A 14853-nucleotide genomic window follows, 5' to 3' on the forward strand; every position below is an offset into this window, starting at 1 on the left:
CTCAACAAGCCTCCCTACGGGATTTTTGTGCACAGAGAAAATCAAAAGTACAACGGGTCCATTTTACCCCAAATCATTGCTCAATCTAAACAAGTTTAGCACCATTGGATGGACAATTTCAAGGGCTTTCCTCTCGTACAAAAATTAGCGCTATGGGGATTTTTAAAGCGACGCTAGAAGCCAGGGAGTAGACGCGACACACCCCATAAACTTGGGACATTTAATGCATGATATACACGGCATGTGGTGATTATTGGAGAAAACAAATACTATGCGTTGAAAAAAAGCCCGGACTTATAAAAACTTTCAGCAATGCTTTCGAATAATTCTGGAACTAAAAACGATAGAGAGACGCAGTTTGTACCTGCGTCATTCTGACATGTCCCTAAATTCAAATTTCAAAGTTTTAGAGCGGCTTCCAGACTTCTTGATACCGAAAATTAAAAGTAGGCGGCTGTGCTCCGAAACGATCTCAACAAGCCTCCCTACGGGATTTTTGTGCACAGAGAAAATCAAAAGTACAACGGGTCCATTTTACCCCAAATCATTGCTCAATCTAAACAAGTTTAGCACCATTGGATGGACAATTTCAAGGGCTTTCCTCTCGTACAAAAATTAGCGCTATGGGGATTTTTAAAGCGACGCTAGAAGCCAGGGAGTAGACGCGACACACCCCATAAACTTGGGACATTTAATGCATGATATACACGGCATGTGGTGATTATTGGAGAAAACAAATACTATGCGTTGAAAAAAAGCCCGGACTTATAAAAACTTTCAGCAATGCTTTCGAATAATTCTGGAACTAAAAACGATAGAGAGACGCAGTTTGTACCTGCGTCATTCTGACATTTCCCTAAATTCAAATTTCAAAGTTTTAGAGCGGCTTCCACACTTCTTGATACCGAAAATTAAAAGTAGGCGGCTGTGCTCCGAAACGATCTCAACAAGCCTCCCTACGGGATTTTTGTGCACAGAGAAAATCAAAAGTACAACGGGTCAATTTGACCCCAAATCATTGCTCAATCTAAACAAGTTTAGCACCATTGGATGGACAATTTCAAGGGCTTTCCTCTCGTACAAAAATTAGCGCTATGGGGATTTTTAAAGCGACGCTAGAAGCCAGGGAGTAGACGCGACACACCCCATAAACTTGGGACATTTAATGCATGATATACACGGCATGTGGTGATTATTGGAGAAAACAAATACTATGCGTTGAAAAAAAGCCCGGACTTATAAAAACTTTCAGCAATGCTTTCGAATAATTCTGGAACTAAAAACGATAGAGAGACGCAGTTTGTACCTGCGTCATTCTGACATGTCCCTAAATTCAAATTTCAAAGTTTTAGAGCGGCTTCCAGACTTCTTGATACCGAAAATTAAAAGTAGGCGGCTGTGCTCCGAAACGATCTCAACAAGCCTCCCTACGGGATTTTTGTGCACAGAGAAAATCAAAAGTACAACGGGTCAATTTGACCCCAAATCATTGCTCAATCTAAACAAGTTTAGCACCATTGGATGGACAATTTCAAGGGCTTTCCTCTCGTACAAAAATTAGCGCTATGGGGATTTTTAAAGCGACGCTAGAAGCCAGGGAGTAGACGCGACACACCCCATAAACTTGGGACATTTAATGCATGATATACACGGCATGTGGTGATTATTGGAGAAAACAAATACTATGCGTTGAAAAAAAGCCCGGACTTATAAAAACTTTCAGCAATGCTTTCGAATAATTCTGGAACTAAAAACGATAGAGAGACGCAGTTTGTACCTGCGTCATTCTGACATGTCCCTAAATTCAAATTTCAAAGTTTTAGAGCGGCTTCCAGACTTCTTGATACCGAAAATTAAAAGTAGGCGGCTGTGCTCCGAAACGATCTCAACAAGCCTCCCTACGGGATTTTTGTGCACAGAGAAAATCAAAAGTACAACGGGTCCATTTTACCCCAAATCATTGCTCAATCTAAACAAGTTTAGCACCATTGGATGGACAATTTCAAGGGCTTTCCTCTCGTACAAAAATTAGCGCTATGGGGATTTTTAAAGCGACGCTAGAAGCCAGGGAGTAGACGCGACACACCCCGTAAACTTGGGACATTTAATGCATGATATACACGGCATGTGGTGATTATTGGAGAAAACAAATACTATGCGTTGAAAAAAAGCCCGGACTTATAAAAACTTTCAGCAATGCTTTCGAATAATTCTGGAACTAAAAACGATAGAGAGACGCAGTTTGTACCTGCGTCATTCTGACATTTACCTAAATTCAAATTTCAAAGTTTTAGAGCGGCTTCCAGACTTCTTGATACCGAAAATTAAAGGTAGGCGGCTGTGCTCCGAAACGATCTCAACAAGCCTCCCTACGGGATTTTTGTGCACAGAGAAAATCAAAAGTACAACGGGTCAATTTGACCCCAAATCGTTGCTCAGTCTAAACAAGTTTAGCACCACTGGATGGACAATTTCAAGGGCTTTCCTCTCGAACAAAAATTAGCGCTATGGGGATTTTCAAAGCGAAGCTAGAGGCCAGGGAGTAGACGCGACACACCCCATAAACTTGGGACATTTAATGCATGATATACACGGCATGTGGTGATTATTGGAGAAAACAAATACTATGCGTTGAAAAAAAGCCCGCACTTATAAATACTTTCAGCAATGCTTTCGAAAAATTCTGGAACTAAAAACGGTAGAGAGACGCAGTTTGTACCCTACATTCAAATTTCAAAGTTTTAGAGCGGCTTCCAGAGTTCTTGATACCGAAAATTAAAAGTAGGCGGCTGTGCTCCGAAACGATCTCAACAAGCCTCCCTACGGGATTTTAGTGCACAAAGAAAATCAAAAGCTCGACGGATAAATTTGACCTCAAATCATTGCTCAATCTAACCAAGTTTAGCACCAATAGAAGGACATTTTCAAGGGCTTTCCTCTCGTACTACACTTAGTGCTCTGGTGATTTTCAAAGCGAGGCTAGAGGTCAGGGAGTAGAACCGACACACCCCCAAGATTTAGGGAATTTAATGCATGATGCACAAGGCACGTGGTGAACATTGGAGGAAAAAAATATATATTCATTGAAAAAAAAGCCCGGACTTATAAAAACCTTCAGCTATACATTTGATTCATTCTGGAACTACAAATGCTAGACAAACAAAATTTGTACCCGAGTCATCCTGGCATGTCCTTGCATACAAATTACAAAGTTTTAGGGCGGCTTCCAGAGTTCTTGATGCCGAAAATGACAAGTAGGCAGCTGTGCACCGAAACAAACTCAACAAGCCTTACTACGGGATTTTTGTGCACAAAGAAAATCAAAAGCTCGACGGATAAATTTGACCCCAAATCATTGCTCAATCTAAACAAGTTTACCACCTCTGAAATGACAATTTTAAGGGCTTTCCTCTCGTACTAAACTTAGCGCTATGGTGATTTTCAAAGCGAGCCTAGAGGTCAGGGAGTTGAACCGAAACGACCCCAAGATGTAAGGCATTTAATGCATGATACACACGGCACGTGGTGAACAGTGGAGAAAAAAATATATTCATTGAAAAAATAGCCCGGACTTATTTGGCCTTCAGCTATACTCTTGATTCATTCTGGAACTAAAAATGCTTGAGAGACAGAATTTGTACCTGAATCATCCTGGCATGTCCCTGCATCCGAAGTTCAAAGTTTTAGGGCGGCTTCTAGACTTCTTGATACCGAAAATGACGGCTGTGCTCCGAAACGAACTCAACAAGCCTCCCTGTGCACAGAGTTGTCGGAAAGAAAATCAAAAGTTACAACGGGTCAAATCGACCCCACATCATTGCTCAACAAGCTTAGCACCATTGGATGGACATTTTCGAGGGCTTTCCTCCGTATAAAACTTAGTGCTACGAGAATTTTCAAGGCGAGGCCAGCGGCCAGGGAGTGCACCCCCCCCCCCCCGCCCCAAGGGCCAATATGCACATTACATGGGCCCCAAACACTATAGGCGCGTGGTGATAAATGGAAACATAATACATTTTCACTTAAACAAAAAAACGGACTCATAAAAAAAATTCGCCGACCTCTTAACGCTTAATCTTAACCAGTTATGCGCGGTCGGATTGCCACTTTCAACGGCTTTCTTCTCGTATAAAACTAGTAATGTTATGACTAGGCCAGGAAGTGGAACTGCTACCCCCAGCCCCAGCCCCGAATTAATCTTTCAGCCAGACTCTTAAATGGAACTAAAAATGCTTGAGAGACGCAGTTTGTACCCGAGTCATCCTTGCAGGTCCCTACATCTCTGAATTCTCAAAGTTTTGGGGCTTCTTGATAGCGCAAACAACAACGCAGGTATGCTCAGAAACGATCTCAACAAGCCTTAAACGATTAGTTTCCAGTTTAATGCTCAATCTTAACAATTTACCAACATCTTAATGCCATTTTCAAGGGCTTTTCAGGGCGGGGCCATCGGCCAGGAAGTGGACCTGCTACCCCTCCAAAATGTGTGTGTTGTGTATAGGGGCCACACACACCTCGCGTGAAAATAAACAAAAGCCGAACTCGTCAATAACTCGTGGAACTAAACATGCTACGAAGACGCAGTTTGTATTCCTGGCATATTATCGCTCTGCGTCCGAATTTTTAGGGCGGCAACAGCATTTTCATACCGGAATTGGTAGGTGGGAACGCTCAAAACAATGCGCAACAGCCTCCCCCACGGAATGTTTTCTGCACAAAGCTGTTTTTGTGCACAAAGCTGTCGAAGAAGAAAAGATCACAGAATTATTATGACCAATCTAAACAACTCTAATGTAAATGAGTGAAAAAAAAAACACTTTCACGGAGCCATATGAAGGACAACTCTTTTTCGAGTGATTTTTCACTCTGTCTTTGAGTGAAACCCCTCTAAAGCCAGAACACAAACTAAAACCAGAACAGAACGGAGCGTAGCGTTGAAGATGCCATCCTAACATTGTTGCATGGCAGTTATCGCCAATTTGGTCGTCCTAAAGCATTATTATGTTAGGACTTTGGTCGTGGATTTTTTTTTTCGGCCTTCAACTTGAACATCCAGCCTCATGTTCTGTTTGGCAAGCTGAGGGGGATGAATGTTAACCCGGATCTGATTTTATGGATAAACGATTTCTAGACAAATAGATCACTGAGAGTTAGACTGATGCAGTCAGTGTCTGAAACTGTTCATCAGGCGCCCCTCAGGGATGTGTTTTATCCCCAGAACTGTTCACATTGTATACAAGCGATCTTAGATGTAGTAATGCCACGAGTGTTCCATGGTCAAGTATGCAGATGACACTTCACTTACAGGATTCATTACTCATGAGGATGAGACGGGGTATAGATATGAAATTGCCAAGTTTGGTAACTGATGGTGCAAAGAAAATATTCTGGTTTTAAATGCAAAAAGAACTAAGGAAATTGTATTTGATTTTCGGAAAAATCCGACGAAGATCGAGCCTGTAAACATAAATGGTGTTGATATTGAAATGGTCACTGAACATAAATACCTTAGGACTCACATTGATAGCCATTTAAAGTGGAATGTTACAGAAATTATGCTCTACGGCTAATCAACGTATATGTATTTTTTAAGGAAACTTAACATTTTTAACATTGACCGGGATATTATCATGTTGTTTTACAAAAGTGCAATTCAGTCTGTTATTGCGGTCTCTTGCATTGCATGGGCGAATGGTCTGTCTGTGGGTAATCAAAATCAAATCAACAGAATCACTAGATCTGCTAGTAAGATTTAGGTACCATCTACGAGGCAGCTCTAGTGTCAAAACTCGAAAGTATACAACTTGATGATACACCCCCACTTCATACACTTTTTGTTTTTAATAAGTCTGGGAGATTACGTCAACTCGAACCCAACACTAATCGTCATCGTCTCTCCTTCTTACCCAGTGCAATTTTTTTTTTTTACATGTTATCCTTAGTTTACTTTCTGTTTTTATGTATACTTTAATTCCGATGTATTTCAAAAACAATTTATTTTTTGCAATGTGATATTTTTATTATATTGTTGCTGTTTTAATGTCTACGGCTCATGTATGTTTTGTGCTATTTTTAATAACTGTATTTTAATGTGCAAATCGAGAAAGTGATTTTCATGCTGGGCATGACGAATAAAAATCTAATCTAATCTAAAAGAGTGAAATAACCACCACTCTAACCACTCTTTTAGAAGAGCCATATGAGGGACAGCTCGAAATGTAAAGAGACCATGGTGCTTTTCACTCTTTTACATTAAATGAGAAGATCTTGGGATCTTCAAATGCCTATTTCGCGTACAAAATAATAAAAACAAATTCTCGGCGGGGCCGGCCAGCGGCCAGGAGGTGGACCTAAAACTACTACCCTAAAATTGATGCACTGGATGTAGGCATGGGGGCCACACAAAGCTCGTAGACATTAAACAAACCAAAGAAAATTTGCTTTAAAAATAACTGAGCCGAACTCTTCAATAACTGTGATGTGGAACGAACGATGTAGGATAGGGCGGCTTCCGCACTTCTTCATACCGAAAATGACTTTTGATTTTTAGTCGTCTTTGATACCCAATACAATGATTAGCTGAAACAGCGCCCATAGTGTCACAAACTTCCGTCATTATAGCATACGATTGCGAGTTAGAGCGTGTAATAGCAAACTTTTTTGTATGTAAGGGGGGAATTATGCGTGGCTGATGCAAAGAAAATAACCGTAGTTTCAAAATCAAGTCTAGTCTAGTCTCGGGAGGCCGAAGTGGTATTAACGGTGTTATGAAAGGGCGCCCTCCACATTTGAGCATCAGCCAATTGGTAACAATGGCGGAAGCGGCAGCAGTTGTTCGGATTCATCCGACTGGTCTAGTGGCAGCAGTGATAATGAAGCGGATTGTAGGCTCTCTCATGCTCTCATCAACTGGTCAATGAGAAGGGCAAGGAGAATGAGGATAGTGATTCCACGTCTCTTGATCACACAGAGCTGGAAATTTTGCCGATGGTTTCGAGGTAAATCGGCTAGACTTTATTAGATAGAGTTCAAGTTCAACTGTGCAATTCAAGTTCAACAACACCTATCTAGCCCACCTTGTTGAGCTGTAAATGGCTCCGCTTTTAACATCGGTCTCATCACTTGCGACAGTGATGAGACCGATGTTAAAAGCGGAGCCATTTACAGCTCAACAAGGTGGGCTAAACAACACGCACCTGCCACCATTCCCATTTTATTGTCATGTTGTTATTTGTTGATGGTCAAACCATGAGTTGATGGACATGATGATGGAGGCAGAAATAGAAACTTACTTCTAGAGACTATGATGAGTCTTAAAAGAGCCTGGGTGGCACTGGACTTAATTCCTTTTTTAATTTGGGCAAACTAACCGCGCCATAGCCCAATGGGTAACTTACCCTTTTCAAGTCCAGTGCAAACACTAAAACAGCACGGGTAACCACAGTGACAGGCTGACCATGGCCTAACCACGCCGCGCGATAAGTTTAGAATAAAATTTTCATTATTATCAAACTATTCGATGTAGCAAAAATCAGGAATGCAAGTCTTCAGCTGAAAAACGTGGTTTCCCATCTACACAGGTTTATATTTTGAGAAATGACTAGTTTGGAAGTTGCAATCAAAAGTTTTAATATGACGGCGATTTGTACAGCAGTAAAAGGTAAATGCAGACAATAACCTTGCCGAGTATTGGTCCCTTATGTCTGGTTCCGGCACCACGTTTGGATTTAATGGAACCCCAAATCACTACACTACAGATAGGATCAACAGAGTTTAATGCATTATAAGAGTAATAACAGTAACTTTAAAAGTCAAATACTATTTTATAAAGGCTACAAAATAGTGAGTTGCAATGACCCTAGTTAGTACTATAAATCAATCATAAAAGGTGTAATATTTATCAATGATTTATTTATTTGTTTTGTAGATAAGTAAAGATGTCAACGATTATGATGCCCATATTCAGCTGATCAATGCAGCCAAGGGGCTGAGTGATTCTCCTCAAAGTCAAATCTTTGACAGTCACAGATTAAAAGGTTTAGCTCGAAAGAGAATGAGCAAGTATTTTCCATTAACTCCAGGTAGGTACTTATGCTTTGTGTTTTATTGTTCCCCTTTTGGTAATCACACTTTCAGACATAAAGTAAGCAAGAAATTTATGTTTTAGATTAACACAGGTACTATAAATTTAATGTTGTCAGTGAACAATTTCCCTCGTATATTAGAGCAAATTGCGACACTAAGTGTTTCAGTTGACTACTCATTAATCACCATTTGCTACTCAATACTAGCATTCAAAGTGCACAACAAAAGTTCAGTCTCAATTTTTGCTATGCAAAACAATATTATGCCATTCAAAACTGCTGGAATTATCCATTGTTGTAAAGGAAAGCCCTACTTAACACATGTGTCTTTCTCTCCTCTTCTTTGAATGTTAGTAAACATAAACATGTTTCAACATTGGGCTGTCATGATTAGGTCATCACTGGCCATATTTAGCTGGTTGGGTGACAAAGATCTGTCCCTTTAGCTTGAAAACTTTGACATTCTATTCTGAACCATACATTAATATTTGTTTTTTCTTCATTAGAGCTTTGGTTAGAATGGATACAAGATGAGATTGATTTTCAGAATTTGGGGAAATCTAAGATCAATAAACTCTTCCAAAAAGCAGTTTGGAGACATTGACAAGTATGAAGTAATGGCCATTTAAGGTTTTGTTAATTTAGCTCATTTAACTGGAACCAGTGATAAACTCTTTGAGATCAATCTTTTTATGTTATCTACATACAAGCAGCAATATTTGATTGCAATAATTATTGCAATACGGAGTGATGCCCATTAGGGCCATTCTCGCGTTACGTGTGTGAAAAACAAACTGGGAAATTCTCTACTTAAATATCTGTCCCCTGTCTTTACTATGATAACTGTTATTTTTTCATAAATAACATGGATTTACCGACCCTAGTTTAAAATTGAATAAAAAATTGTTGACTTTTTTACTTTGGGTCAAAGGTAAAATAATATTAATAATAATAATTAGAGATTTATAAAGCGCACATATCTGCCTAAAATGGCACCCAAGGCGCACAAGAAAAAAAAACACTAGAAACAGTAATTAGCGAAATAATGACAAGTATGGAAATGACAGTTAATCGCTGGATTCCTTCATGAGGTATGTTTTCAGATGCTTGTGGAACAATTCTGTAGTTTTGCTAGATTTGATGTATGTGGGAAGTGCATTCCACAAAAGTTGGGTTGCTGCAGAGAAAGACCTGTCACGTTTTACGTGTGTGACGTCAGACAAAAGCAGGTTTTTCTACCAAAAGTTTCTTTCTCAAAACTCTGTGAGTCTGATATTGCTGAAAGACTCGTACTTCTTGTGGGGGGACTTTCATTCCTAGTCGGTTTAATGACACAATCGATTTTAAGGTCAACTAAACATTTTAAATATTCACTTTCTGTTATTATGCTGGGTTACGTGAGTGACATTATGGTCGGTGATGTGTGTGAGGCCCTATGCTTTAATGCACTGAGGCAATCGACAATCAAGCAAATCAACATTGTTTAGCACTTGCCTCTGTGTCAGAAATGATTTATGTGTAAATTAATGAATTTTCCAAATGGAATCAAATAACTGTATAAAGACAACAGTATATTTTTGTCTGAAACAATTTATTTTTAATAAAACCAAGCATAACAATTAAAAATGTACATAAACATAATCGCAATAGCAATGTCAGAGAGAAAGAGAGTCAATTTAAATCCACTTTGGGTCATGTCCCTCCCCCCTTTATGAAAAAATGTTGGCTAGGTCTTTGTTGTACCCCTCTCACAAGTGTAGGTAAAAAATGTGGCCATAAGTGACACTCAAGGCTTATGCACCTGGGTGTGCGTCACAGCGCATACCTTGTGTATTGAGGGACATGCATGTTGGCATGCTGTCACACACACGTACACACGTAACTAGTTACGTGTGCGAAACATTAATTACGGCATTAATTAATAGTGTGAGAATTTATTGTGCCTTTGTTGTGTATTCAGTTAGGTTCAGTGCTTAATTTGTAGTACAATCTTCACCATCATCAGGTACATGGAAAGTCGCTAACAAATATTTCACATTTGAACTATAAAAAAAAATTAATTCAAGCCAAAGACACTCAGCAAACCAGATATTTTTATGTTTGATAAAAGTGAATGCTAGTAATTCCCCAGTCAGTTTAGGGATGCAAAACAGCTTTATGTTAATTAATGCAAAATTAGTTTATGCAAACTAGGGATGGCTGCTTTAAAAAAAAATTGAAGAAAATAAAAATGAAGAAAACAAATGTGGGTCAAGAAATTTCAGGTAGTGCCTTTATTAAGAACTAATGACAAAAAAAGGAAAGCATCAGAGATGGCCCATTTAAGGTTCCCATTGTTTTAGCTCATTCAACTGGAGAAAAAAATGATAACACTCTTTAAACTATAAATTAAAGTGTTATCGTTTTGTTTGAAGCTACATGTAAGAAGCAATATTTGATTGAAGTTTCATGAGAACATCTTTGTAATAAGGAGTTTAGACCATTAAGGTTTTCATTGTTTTAGCTCATTCAACTGGAACCAGTCACGCACTCTTTAAGTTCTATCTTTTAATATACATTATATAAGAAGCAATATTTGATTTAAGTTTCAAGCCAGTAAACGGACCGGCCATTATTCGTATTCTAGAAGGGAGACAAATCTGGAGTGATTCTTTTTTTGTCACGGGAGGTGAACATCGGAAACTGTATACGTTTCTATTTGGGGTCAAACTTTGGGTCGCCTGCAATTTTCATTTTTGACTATTATCCAACTTGTAACATTAATGCAAATGATTTTCAAAACTTAAAAAGAAAAAAATAGAATAATACTTTGACCACTAATTTCTGCCCTTGATAAAACTTCTTTTTTTTTCCCCCGTCAACAACCATTTTTATGGGTTCGTAATTTGAGGATTAGTGCACATTCCAACTACTCACCGTCAACTCGCCGTCAACTCGCTTGGGGCCTTGGTGCTGTCAACTCGCCGCAACTCCTCCAAAATACATTTAAAATCCACAAAAGAGGCATAAAACTATAAAGTATTAGCGTATAGAGAATTTTAAATAGTTTGTATTAAATTGCGGTTCAAATTTAAAGTTTTTTCTTGTGAACAAATTATCTCTAGTAAAACTACAAAGCCGTCAGCCGCCATCTTGCATTTTCAACAGGGCTTTTGTCTTTAAATTTACCGCAAGGATAAAGACAGGTCGTTGCTACTCAGATCCAGTGATTCCATTGGATACAATTTATCATTGGATAAGTGCAGTGATTAAAAGTTACCGTAGTTGGGTTTGTTTTGATTGGTCTGAGATCACCTCGGTTGACCAATCAAAACACAGATACGGAAAGCTAACTTTTGGTCGTCTGCAGCTGCATGTACATTATGTGTCCATGTGGTATCATGTATACAGTACATGTACATGCATGTGGATATGTAAACAGTACATGCAGGTGCATAATGTAAACAGTACATGCAGGTGGGTACAACTTGTACATAGTGTTGGTGTAGAATTTGTGCGCCCAGTTTATTTCCACAGCATCAAAATCACAACAATATCAAATCAAAAGCAATGTAAGTTGGAAATTAAGAAATAAATAGTAAAATGAATGTAGGTCAAAGGCGAATACACACGCCGGTTTTGGGAAAAGTCTGTGGGGAGTTGACGGCTCAAGCGAGTAGACGACGATTTGACGTAGTAGGACAGTATGCGTTGATCACGCGCATTCGCGGCCACATTTACATACAGCGCAAGTCAAGCCTTGTCAAACCATTTTATGAACTTTAAAACATGGATTTTACCAACTTTAAAACATGGATTTTACCAACTTTAAAACATGGATTTTACCAACTTTAAAACATGGATTTTACCAACTTTAAAACATGGATTTTACCAGCGTATCCCTCATAAGTTTACTGCGACCAGGAACCATTTTTTTTTTACTCATAAACTAATTAGTTTTGTGCTAAATGGACACACTAGTATCACAAAACAGAGCAAGGAACAGGTTATTGATACAATGCAAAGTGAATACAACTATAATAGCTCTAAACTGGATTTTAAGACAAGAGTTCATAAAGATTTCACCAACATTCTTTAAGGACCAGACGTGCCAAATTATATGCAATTGCTTTTATATCTCTAAACATCTTGTTGAATGATAGAACTGAAGGCATAATGTTGCTCTGGTGAAAATGGTATAATTAAATTAAGTTAACTTACATGTTTGTCTTGCCTTTGATCACTGGTAAAAAGTCACATTATGTATCCTCAATGCTCCCAGGTTTCTCTTAATATTCCATGGTTAGTTTAAGATTGACAAATCCACTTGGTCTGCCTTGCAGTGAAAACCAATGGGTCCAAAGCAACTCATGAAGGCAGCAAGTGGACAAGACGCATCCACTCTCCTTCAACTTCACATCACATCCACACAAAAGGCCACACCTCATTCCAGACATTCTTACTCATTGTGTTAAATAATGTATTCACAAATTGTGCTGATGCAGATTTCATGATGCAACAAACTAATCAATATGCAAACTCATACATGAATATTCACACAAACCAAAACTGGGGAGGATACTTTCTATGTACCATTTGAATATTAATATAATATCCTTTTCTCTACATGACATGGTTTGGACTTTTATACATGATTGGTTTAGCTCCTTTTCAATTCTCTACTTTGGTATTGTATATAAAGGAATGGGGACTGTTAGGGACAATGTTTTGTCAATCTTTCCATTTAATTAAATCTTTATACAATAAATCATTTACTTGACAGTGATCCTATTTATATTGCTTTTATTTGTCATATAAGTTTATTAAATATAATATGAGTTTAATATTGATAGGTATTTTTAACTGTGTTTTCTGTTTTTGTTTTTCAGAGGTGTGGAAGGACCCAGAGGTAAAAGCCGAATGCAACTGTCATTTGTTCCGAGAGCACTGAATTGGAAATCTTCAAAATAGGGAGAAAAAAAAAATAAGTTTGATCCTATCAGCAGTTAATTTGTTAACAAAATGTACTAAATTAACCATTTTTTATGGTTCCATACTACCATAGTAGTATCTGTTTTTTATGCTTACTGTGTTTATTACCTACAACTTGTGGAAACTAGTACTTAACAAACCAAGGCACAGGAACCTGCCACATTTTGTTATGGTAACTTCATTTTCATTGCCCAACTTAATAGAGATGCTTAAGCTTAAGAAAATGTTGCTTCAAAAGTTTATGCTAAGCAGCATTTAACAGCAGTAAGCAGGATACCAGTCACAGTTCCTACATGTAAAATGGTTTTGAAGCTGGTAACCCTTTTTCTTGTAAGCATAATTTGATTGTGCTTACCTAGTTTATGTGCTTAAGCATCTCTATGATAGATCCCAGATGAGTTTAAAATGTTACAAACCAACAATGATATCTTCATTTCTTCAGCTTAAGAAAATATTGCTTCAAAAGTTTATGCTAAGCAGCAGTTAACAGCAGTAAGCAAGATACAAATATTTTAGCTTATCAACCATTTTCTTTTAAGCATAATTTTGTTGTGCTTAGCTAGTTTTTGTGCTTAAGCTGCTCTATGATAGATCCCAGATGAGTTTAAGATGTTTACAAACCAATCTTTTTGTTTAACAGAGTAAATAATCATCTGTACCTTTAAAGGCAGTGGACACTATTGGTAATTACTCAAAATAATTATCAGCATAAAACCTCACTTGGTAACGAGTAATGGGGAGAGGTTGATAGTATAAAACATTGTGAGAAACGGCTCCCTCTGAATTGACGTAGTTTTTGAGAAAGAAGTAATTTTCCACGAACTTGATTTCGAGACCTCAAGTTTAGAATTTGAGGTCTGGAAATCAAGCATCTAAAAGCACACAACTCCGTGTGAGAAGGGTGTTTTTTTCTTTCTTAGTTATCTCGCAACTCAGACGACCAATCGAGCTCAAACTTTCACAGGTTTGTTATTTTATGCACATGTTGAGATACACCAAATAAGAAGACTGGTCTTTGACAATTACCAATAGTGTCCAGTGTCTTTAATTGTTTTGCATATGTGAAGATTACTTTTCAATGAACTGCAAACTTGTGCTAAGCGGTACTGCTTTGTCTGCAAAACAATTGCCCAACTTTGTTTACTACAATACATCAGAGATCATGATGTATCAGAATAAGCACATTTCTTACTATTTTATTACAAAGTTTATTTTCCCTTATAGGCAGTGGACACTATTGGTAATTACTCAAAATAATTATTTGCATAAAACCTTTCTTGGTAACGAGTAGGGTAGAGGTTGATGGTATAAAACATTGCGAGAAACAGCTCCCTCTGAAGTGGAGTAGTTTTCGAGAAAGAAGTAATTTTCCATGAATTTCATTTCGAGGCCTCAGATTTAGAACTTGAGGTCTCGAAATCAAGCATCAGAAAGCACACAAATTCGTGTGACAAGGGTGTTTTTTCTTTCATAGTTATTTTGCAACTTCGACGACCAATTCAGCTGAAATTTTCAAAGGTTTGTTACTTTGTGTATGTTGAGATACACCAAGTGAGAAGACTGGTCTTTGACAATTACCAATAGTGTCCAGTGTCTTTAAAAGAGTTGCAAGATGGCACTTTGTGAAATGTTTCACTTTCAAACATACTTTCAGGAGATAAAATGTAATTGAAGATTAAAGGAACACGTTGCCTTGGATCGGACGAGTTGGTCAAAACAAAAGCGTTTGTAACCGTTTTTTATAAAATGCATATGGTTGGAAAGATGTTTTAAAAGTAGAATACAATGATCCACACAA

The 14853-nt window shown here is 38.0% G+C and overlaps 2 long non-coding RNA genes across 2 annotated transcripts in view; one reads left to right on the forward strand and one right to left on the reverse strand.

Moving 5' to 3' along the window:
- The window catches only part of LOC139949245 (uncharacterized), a 126216-nt gene extending 114981 nt beyond the window's left edge, over window positions 1-11235 (reverse strand). Inside the window, exons 1-2 of the long non-coding RNA XR_011787531.1 lie at window positions 11001-11235; window positions 3642-3754 (exon numbers count right to left, since the gene is read on the reverse strand). This is a non-coding gene — a long non-coding RNA (uncharacterized lncRNA). The remainder of the gene's footprint in view (window positions 1-3641; window positions 3755-11000) is intronic.
- Window positions 6808-14818, forward strand: LOC139949246 (uncharacterized). Its single transcript, XR_011787535.1, has 3 exons — window positions 6808-6998; window positions 7928-8081; window positions 12953-14818. It is a non-coding gene; the product is annotated as an uncharacterized lncRNA (long non-coding RNA).
- Window positions 14819-14853: the final 35 nt, after the last annotated feature.

The sequence above is a fragment of the Asterias amurensis genome, chromosome 16 (assembly GCF_032118995.1).
Source record: "Asterias amurensis chromosome 16, ASM3211899v1".
Classification (NCBI taxonomy): domain Eukaryota; kingdom Metazoa; phylum Echinodermata; class Asteroidea; order Forcipulatida; family Asteriidae; genus Asterias; species Asterias amurensis.